Source organism: Ctenocephalides felis, unplaced genomic scaffold (genome assembly GCF_003426905.1).
Source record: "Ctenocephalides felis isolate EL2017-DRISC unplaced genomic scaffold, ASM342690v1 CF-g0.4_SCAFFOLD_03570, whole genome shotgun sequence".
Taxonomy (NCBI): domain Eukaryota; kingdom Metazoa; phylum Arthropoda; class Insecta; order Siphonaptera; family Pulicidae; genus Ctenocephalides; species Ctenocephalides felis.
This window is the reverse complement of record NW_020539724.1, coordinates 18295515-18305696: the sequence shown is the minus strand read 5'-3', so window position 1 is coordinate 18305696 and position 10182 is coordinate 18295515. Positions and strand designations below refer to the sequence as shown.

Here is a 10182-nt window from a genome sequence, read left to right as displayed (position 1 = left end):
TATCCATACATACATACATACCCACACAAACATCCGTTTTTCTGTGGTATGCCAAAATGTTCAGAAACCTTCAAATGAGAAGAATGCAAAATTTTCAATTAGTTTAATAAAATTTATTAAGATCATCAGATACAAGATCAGAGCGCAAGTACTTATACAAAAATCTCTGTATTTGCTTTCGCTTGATCTTATGTTTCATATTGAACTGAAGATACAAGTGCGAAACAAATTTGTATAGGTTCAATTTTTTGTAGGAAATACAAGAAGCAAAGATCATACAATAACTATAAAAAATTGGCAAATCATCATTAAAAATAATTTCCTGTTCATCCAACTGAACGCGCTTCAAAATATTTTCTATGCCAGATCAAATGTACCGATATTTATTCTGGTCAAGATCTGTATTATGAATGATGGATTGGTAAGAATTTTTTTAGCAAAATAATATATGTTGAACATCATTGATTGATTGCCTACTATACTATTATTATTATGATTAAAAAATAAGATGTAACCAAAAAAGCCATGAGATGCTCAAGTGCTCTACTGAAGTTCTATAGATACTCTGGCGGATCTACTGGTGGTAAGATCTAAAAAATGAAGATATCTTCAAAAATGCGAAGAAATTTCTATTTGAAAATTGTTGAATAATAATAATATATTTTCGAACGTGAAATAATTCAAAGATCTCATAATAAAATTGTAAGACAATGTAGAACTTCTTGCCACGTAACTAATGAGACCATCCACAGTAATTTAGATTTGTAACTGAATTCACAAGAAGCAATTTGGATCATGAGCATTAAATATTAATTAATGAATCCTAAAATTTACAAGCACATCTAGCAAATAAAAAATCAATCAAAGAAAATTACCAAGTTTGAAGGGGTTAAATAATATAACTGGAAATCATCTTACTGGAAAAGTCTTCTAAATATGATTAAATATGAGACATTCTGGTCTAGAATGTTTAAAAAACGATTTTTTTTTGAGTTTAACTATAAACTTTCTTCAGTGTAAACTACGCTCATCCTCAAATTTCGATTTTAACTATTTTGCAAAAACAAAAATATCAAAAAAGTTGCAATTTTTTCAGTCGCTATTTTGTGAAAGGAAACATTTTTTACTGGTCGGTAGTGCACACGATTGCGACATTATTTAAGAGTTTTTTTTTTCTTGAAATTATTTGGGGTCTGAATACTACCGATGGGTATGGTCAGGTGCTTGAATTTTTTTGAGACCTTCCTCTTCATCATCTTCTAGAATTAAAACTTGATGACTATTTTGAATTTTAATTTACTTTTCTAAATTTTCAAAACATGAATTAATAGCTTGTAAAGATTGATAGAGAAATTTTGTTTACAACCTTGCGATCAAAATGCCCTCTTAAGAAAAAAATTTATTTGAAAAACAAAAAAAATATAAAATTTTTATTTCTATTTGTTTTAAATCAGTTACATAATTCTCATGTTTAATTTAAAGTTCGGTCCTTTCTAAGGTTATGTAAAAAATTGATGGTTCGACCGTTCTATGGGAATATCTGAATCACAATTAACAATCATATTTTCGCTACAGTAGCTTGGTTAATCACAGTTACCTTGAATGAATAACATATAGACATATATATTTAGGTACTCGTGTGTGTGCAATCAATTGAAAAATAAATGTCAAATTATATAAATCGAGCACATGAAATATTAGCAATTAATTTCAATTTCAATAGTAAAAATTGCAGACGTAACATCTCCCATTTTTAGTCTTAACATTGAGAGTCATAATAGTTTTATGTAGTTGTAAACAATGCACTTGTAATAATTTACAACTACATAAAATTTAACTTTTATGTAGTAAAATAGTCGTGATAATAAATTGTTGTTTACTCGAAGGCAGGTCAATGTTGTGAGAACACCATAAAATTAATGATTACCATTTTCTCCCAAGTATATGGTGACCATTACCAATTCATTACAAGTTTTAAGCATTTTCTATGTCAAACTTCTGCTTCCATGCTTCCTGATCTTGTGCTTCGGCTTTCAGTTCCCTGTATTTCCCCTTCTCGCGTTGATCATCAATCATTTGCATTCTTCTTCTCTACTTCTTTCCAATCCTTCTATTTTACCTTCGACGACGTCGCGTAGGAAGGCACTCTTGCAGAATGGATCCAATCCAGTTTTTCTTTCCTTTTCAAGGTTGTGCTCAATAGAACTCAGAATAACTATATTTTTTCAACTATACAGTCTGAATAGGGATTGACAACCTTTACGAAATTAACTATTTTTTTTAGGTATAGGAAGGCACTCCTCTTGCAAAATGGATCCAATCCAGTTTTTCTTTCCTTTTCAGGATCGTGCTCAGTAGAACTCAGAATAACTATATGTTATTTCAACTATACAGTCTGAATAGGGATTGACAACCTTTAGAAAATTCAATATTTATCTATTTTTTTTATTAAATTGGAAAACTAGGATTAAAAATCTTAATCTCGTTGGATTTGAAATAACTTTTTTCTATTGAAACCACTCGAAGTATTTTTATACAATCATTAAATTTGCATATATAAAAATGTCAGGGACTACATACCATATATATATAAATATAAATATATATTTATATAAATATGGGTATATATATATGTATATATATATTATATATATATATATATATATGTTAAAATTTAATTATATTTTTCCATCAGTGAGAAATTAAATTTATCAAATCATTTAATTATTTTTACACAAATCATGGATTGATCGATTTTTTCTTCATTAATTAAAATAAAAACAATATTAAAATTTTAAATTATAAATAAACAATATTTATTGACGATGACCCATATGAATTAGCACACCTGCATACAATAATAACATATATTTTTAATAAATAAACAAATTGCACTATTCTCAAGAGAGTTTGGAAGGACAAAAATACGAAAGCTGGATATCGAAATGTAATTTCGTTTTCATGGAATAATTATTTATCATAATTGTTTTCCTACAGTGAAAATAATGTACATAACTAAGCCCAGCACAATATAAATGAAATTATTTTCATCGTCCTAGAACTTTGTGCACTGCTTCCGAAACATCCAAAGGTTTAGGTAATGTCTCATTCTCCAATGTGGTACCATAAGGCATTGGAACGTCCACTCCTGTAACCCTCCAAATAGGTGCATCTAAATAGAAAAACGCTTCATTTTCCATTATCCTTGCACAAACATCAGCCCCTATCCCGCACTGCGGCCAACCTTGCTCAACAGTCACCATGTGATTTGTTTTCTTTACTGATTCTATTATGGTAGGAAAATCCAATGGCCGCAATGTTCGTAAGTTGATGACTTCACAATCGATGGACTTTTTAGCAAGATCTTCAGCTGCCAATAAGCAAGTTTCCACCGCTCTGGCATGAGCAACTAGAGTGATATCTTTCCCAGTGCGCATGATTTTAGCTTTACCTATCGGTAGAAGAAAGTCTTTGGACATGGCTTCTTCAGTTAAAGTAAAAGTTTGACCATAAAGTATCTCGTTCTCTAAAAACACCACAGGATCTGGGTCGCGTATTGCAGTCTTCAATAATCCTTTGCAATCCTCGCAGTCGTATGGTGATAAAACTTTTAAACCAGGACAATGGGCGTACCATGATCCAAAACATTGTGAATGTTGTGCAGCCACACCAGCCGATGCGCCGTTTGGACCTCTGAAGACTATTGGCACATGTTGATTACCAGCAGACATGTAGAAGGTTTTGGCAGCCGTGTTGATGACTTGGTCGATTGCCTGCATGGAAAAATTAAAAGTCATAAATTCGCAAATTGGACGCAAACCAGACATAGCGGCTCCAATAGCGAGACCAGCAAAACCCATTTCGGATATTGGTGTGTCTATGATTCTACGATCTCCATATTTTTTCCAAAGTCCTCTCGATACCTTGTAGGCGCCATCATATTGTCCTACTTCTTCACCTATTAGGAACACTCTATTATCGCGTGCAATCTCTTCGTCCATGGCTTGATTCAATGCTTCCCTTACTGTCATCTTGGTTCCTCCTGGTGTTGTTGCTGATGCGGTTGAATAAAATCTTTGTAGTACATTTCGGAAAACATTGGATAGCATATTATAAATTGATTGACATGAAAGTAAAAATATGACAAAGCGTGCAGTTTAACAAATGAAATCATTAATAAGTTTTGACATTGGAATATAAATCGAAAAATGAAAATAATAGATTCTGAATTTTCTATAAGTTGCTCAACAAACCATTGGTATGTATGTTAGGATTTTTTACACACACAATTATCCGTTCACTCTCACCAACTGAAGACATTATTTGATTTTTATACTATTGCCTGTATAATAATTTATGATTCTACATAATAAAGTAAAGCTCGTTAATATCTTATATATCCAGTTCTAATCTTTAAATGAAAGTTCAAACACTACCATATAGTTCATTTCATTCTGAAAAGTAGTCCAGATTTGGTAATGAGGCTGTAATGCGGCTATCAGGTTCCCTTAAGTAATTAATATTTGACTGTTATAAATATTTATACTATTACTGATTTAAAAACACAGACCATTATAAACATTTGACTGAGATTGTGTAGAATTCACATATATAATGCTTTGAGTATTTGAGTAGCAATCGGAACTAATTGCAGTGTTCTGCAATTAGTAGTTTTTACTATCTAACTTTATTAGAAGGCAACATTTTTTTTTATTTTGCATGCTTCAAAATGTAAAAATGGATATTTCTACTGCTTGACATCAAATTGCACCTAGTGCAAGATTTGAACTTATAACATTGTGCTTGCAGGATCGAGGTTGTTATTTACATATGCACTGATATTAAAAATTATTGTGAAAATAAATAAAGATCGTTTTGAGTTATCAGTAGTAACTATTGCTGTAGAAAAAATTAAAAAAAATAATAAGTGTATGGAAGCAATTTTGAGTACAAATTGTAGTCGAATGTGCAATGATTTTAGGTGCCAGTAGAAAAGGAGTGCCTAACTGCCTACTAGAACCAAACTTAAGAAATTTAGTATTATAAAATTGAAAAAAGCAAATATATAATTATTTTATTACTGCATATAAATATTGAAATTTTTAACTAGGATTTGTTTTTTGCATAATATTATATATAAATGTGCATAAAATGTGTTGGTTCAACAATGTTAAGTACCAAACAAAACAGAAAATTTATGTTTGTATAAAAAGTTACAGAAACTGCAGGAACTTCCCGTACTGTAATTAAAAATCTTGGTACGGAACCCAAAAAAGTTTCCGCAAATGTGTACACATTATTAAAATTTCTATCAAATTTCTGATATGTCCAATAAACATTTTTGACCGCCAAATGATTCCAATGATGCCAATTTTTGTAAATTATTTTTATTAGGAGTCCGTACCCGCTGGACCTGCCTTACCAAAAATTTAATCAGTTTTTCACCTTGTCAATACAAGTAAAATGTTTTTTGAATTATTAAATTCGGACGCTCCGTTCTCTCAAAAACTGATGTAGCATTTTTAGCTCTATTTGCTATGTATCTTCGAAGATCTGCCTTCGCCAAATACTAATCAGCACGTCTCCTTATCAATAAAAATCAAATATTTTTTGAATTATTTAAATTGAATTATTCAAACCGGTTGAACCGTGTTCCCGAAACTGTCGATAAAAATTTGTATCCGCACACACACACGCGCACACACATACATCCATCTTTTTCTAAGGTATGCCAAAATGTTCAAAAACCTTTGAAACGTAAATAAATATAAAAAAGTCATTTTAGATTTTTTTGCGATTACTATAACATACTCTACAGAAAGTTAAAAATATACCAAAATACAGAAAAAAACAAGCAGTTGGTTTGCCTTCTGAAAAAAACAAAGTAATTAAGAAGTATCATCATAACAGCACATAGGACTTTTAAACTCTGATTGCAGTTCAAAAACAAACAACATATATAAAGTATTATACAATCGGATTTCAAAACAGGTTTTTATTCATCAACAAATTTAAGTAGCAAAAAAAATCACCCGTTGAAGATCCGCGTTTGAGATCATTCATCTATCTAAAGACTGACAGCTCTCAGATTTAGTCAGGTCACCAATTATGGTGTACCACGTACTTTTTCATTAAATTTAGTGACACAGTTTCAGGTTATTCGCCTATAAACAATTTTGCCTACTTCTATTCGCATGCGAATCTATTGTACAATCACAATAATGTAATCCTCTCTGTCAGATGTACTTGACTTTCTATTGATACGTGATACGCTCATATGGGATAGAACATACAAATGTAAATCTACATCAGTATTTATATAATTGTAGTAATGGGTGCTTCATCCAGAAATTTGGATCTTGAGGTAGTTAGAAATCGAGTAAATTTTAGTTAAATTGTATTTCAGTTATACGGATTTGCGATTATCCGGACTAACAACCGCAAACAATTTATATGTTTGTATATGCCTAGAATTCGAATTTTCGCATGGTTAATGCTGCAGTTTAATATATGTATGTAATGTAATTTAAGAAATTATATATGTACATATTAGGAAAGTTTCAAATTCTTAATAAACATATTTTCGTAGATATCTATGGTAGTTTTGTTTATTTTTAATAAATTCACAACATTCTTCATACATTCAATTATCCGGATTTTCGATTATCCGAATGCCTATCGATAACAATTAGTACGGTTAAACCATTTCCATGAACCTTTCCATGAACCATTTCCATGAATTTTTCTGACCTAGTTTAAATTGATGCGGAAATTACATTTACAACTACAACCGAAATAATATATGTTATTTCAATTATAATTTGTTTACTTACGTCCTTATAGAGAAGAATTCACCAGAAAATATTATATGCTACTTTTATGTTTTTTACCAATACCACTATCATTTCAAGCCAATCTGAATCGTTTGGCATTGAAATTGGAAAAAGTATGCGTGTGTATGTAAGCCAAAATTTGACCTTTTTGTCAATCTATTATGGAATTTAAAAAACTGAAATTTAAAGATTAATTGGAAATGGTTCTTTTTAGATTATGGCAAAGATCTGTTGGTCTGTTTCTTCAATTTATTAAAATTCATTAAAATCAAATTATTAATTAATTATTTAATTAATCAATTAATCAATCAATACGTTTCTTAAGTCATCGATGAAGTGAGAATTGATGGAGCAATGAGGCATTTATTACATTTATTTGTATATATGCATAGAGTAGGGTGGGGTACAAAGATCCAATTTGACTTTGAGCAATTATATTGTGAAAATCAAATTAATAATATCACAATAAATAACAATATTAAACAACTACCTGTCTATGTTCAGTAAAACTTCCTGCTAAAACATTATTGTAGAAATGTGTTTTTTTGCTATTTTCAACAATTTGTCATCTGGTTCTTTATATCCCATGGACGCGGTAAAATGGGACGGCCAGAGGGCAATCAGGTCCAATATTTTAATTTTTGAAAGGATTTTACAATAAGAATAATAGCTACATTATTCAACCAATTCAAAATATAAGTTTCATGAGTACATTTTTACAGAGATAACACTGTCAATAACCTTGATCAGGTATTTTGTTAGAGATGTTCATCAGCAGAGTTAAAATAACTATTTATTTAATTTATCTATTGTAAAATTACTTTTTTTAACTTAATTCAATCTTTTCGTTTCTATTTTTTATTGTTTTCACCTTTGCCAGGATAAAGGTTTATTTGGTCCTTTTTACCCCACCTACTTGTAAGATTTTATATATGTTATATAAAAAAAACTGTTTAATATAACTTAAAATTAACAACTTATAAAACTATTAAAATACGTATACTTGAAAATTTTATTTTACTTTTGTTATGAATTTTTAAACATTGTCGCTTATCTCCCGATAGCAACGTTGTAAGAATCAAGATGATGGCTTGTTATACATCTTTTTTCCCTTTACTTTCAAATATTGTTTTTAAAAAGTTCTGAACTTTTCATGTTTTTGAGATATTGGTGGTGGACCTCTAAGTCCTGCTCTGCCCTATTATATATATATATTTATATATATATATATATATATATATATAATTAATATTATTAAATTAGTTCTAACTTACCAATTATACAATCTCAAATTTTTGCACACAGTTTCTTTAAGATTTTAATCAGCCTTATATATTATAGGTATTTAATCGCTTTGCATTGAATAATATATTTTATTTCATAATGATTCCAGAAGATTGATGGATAGATTGATGAATTTAGCACTATCTTATATTCAATAATATGCATTTTTAATAACACGCTGTTCATTATGATAATTACATACACGGACTTGTCAATTGATAATTACACTTTATGTAATTAATGAGGAATTCAAAGATCTCTGAGTTTACCTTATGAAGAAAATGTTACATCTATTGAATTCAAAGATCTCTGAGTTTACCTTATGAAGAAAATGTTACATCTATTGACATTAATTAGTTATACAGAAGATTGGATATCTTGGAGTAAAATTTTACATTGGCCTATATTCTATAAATCATTATGCATAGTATCATTATATAAAATCGACAATAATACTTGGCCAGGAAAAACCACCATTAGGCCATAAGACATGATTGAACTACTAAATTTCGAAGCAAATACTTTAAATAATCTAAAAGCCTACATATTTGCTTGATTTTAAATAAAATTAAGAGTCTCAAAAAATTACCATTAATCCTAATGTGAATATTTTTTACTTGCTTTTGAACCATCAGATCATAAGAGTTGTATTGAATGTTCTTATGATATATCTTAAATCCAATATTTTTTATAAGGCAACCCTGTGGTTATTATAAGCTATTGTGATAATTTTTTAGAAACATTTCATTAGCTGTTCTGATAATTATTGTTTGCGGTTATTTTTAATAATGACTATTGAAATTAAAAAGTATCTCTATATACTTATTCTGTTCTCTTTTTGGTATATTTTTATTAGAAGACAACCCTAAAGTTGTCCTATTAAACTTCTGACATATTTTGATTATAAGATAGTCCAATATTTATCCTTGTCTAAATGTGATTTTTTTTATTTATTTATTTATGTACATTATTTTCATATCTCAGGCAGACAGAGGTGCCTGGCATGAGAGAACTTTAACTACTTGATCTGTATTTTCAAGTGACAATAGGTATCACTACTGCTTGATATCATGTTGCAAGACCAAGACTCTTGTAAATTGTGAAACATGATTGTTTATAGAAATGTGATTAATTGGAATCAATATCAAGATTCAATATTTGGGCATTAACAAAAAAAATCATTAATTCCACAAAATCCTACACTTGCACTTTCGTACTTTCTAATGATCTAATAAGAAATCGAGTTTGTTTAATATTGTAATATGTGAATTAATTATATATAGCAAGTGGTAATATTTTCTAAGAACCGATTGTAGTATTATTACTTTGTGATAAATGCGATACCATGTACGGCCAGGTAACTTTACCATTTTAGAAACAATACATCACTTTTATATAGCGGTGATTGAACAATGCCTACGTACCTTCCGGCTTTAATTATTTAAAACAGTGATTATCAAAGCATCAGAAACAGATTTAAAAATAAAAATTAAATTGTAAGTTAAAATACCTACTCCTACTCCCTAAGTCAGACAAAAAATTTTGCTTCAAAATTACCTACAAGGTTTATTGTTGATGCAAATTGATGATGAGGAGGAGATATCATATAGTAAAGATTAAGTAACAAATTGTAAAATTAAGTTATTTGCATTTAGCAGGTATAAGAGTCTTCTTGAATAAATAAAAATTAAAAAAAAAACAGTAACGTTTATAAATATATGGACTCTACTTTGTACACTTCTTCAGTAATATCCGTTAAAACGTATATTACTGCAGTCATAAGTTATCTTTACACTTTTATTTTATTTTATTTAACATGATTATATAGTGCACCATATATTCTTTTCTTTATCAATAATGTTATAAAACTCGTTAGGAGGGAGATTTTTTGCCTTACTATCTCCCTCTATAGTTCTTGCCTACCCTCTGCCCATTTTTTGCACTCCATAATGGCGTGCTAGCATCCGCCCCAGTCACTCCACCCAAACGTATATTTTGGAATAATTTTTTTTCTAATTGAGTTATATTTATTTGTTTATATGCAGCCAAAAATCAATGAGCCTGA

At 29.5% G+C, this 10182-nt stretch overlaps 1 pseudogene; it reads right to left on the bottom strand.

Moving 5' to 3' along the window:
• Positions 1 to 3047: 3047 nt before the first annotated feature.
• On the bottom strand, positions 3048 to 4109 carry LOC113383279 (annotated as a pseudogene).
• Positions 4110 to 10182: the final 6073 nt, after the last annotated feature.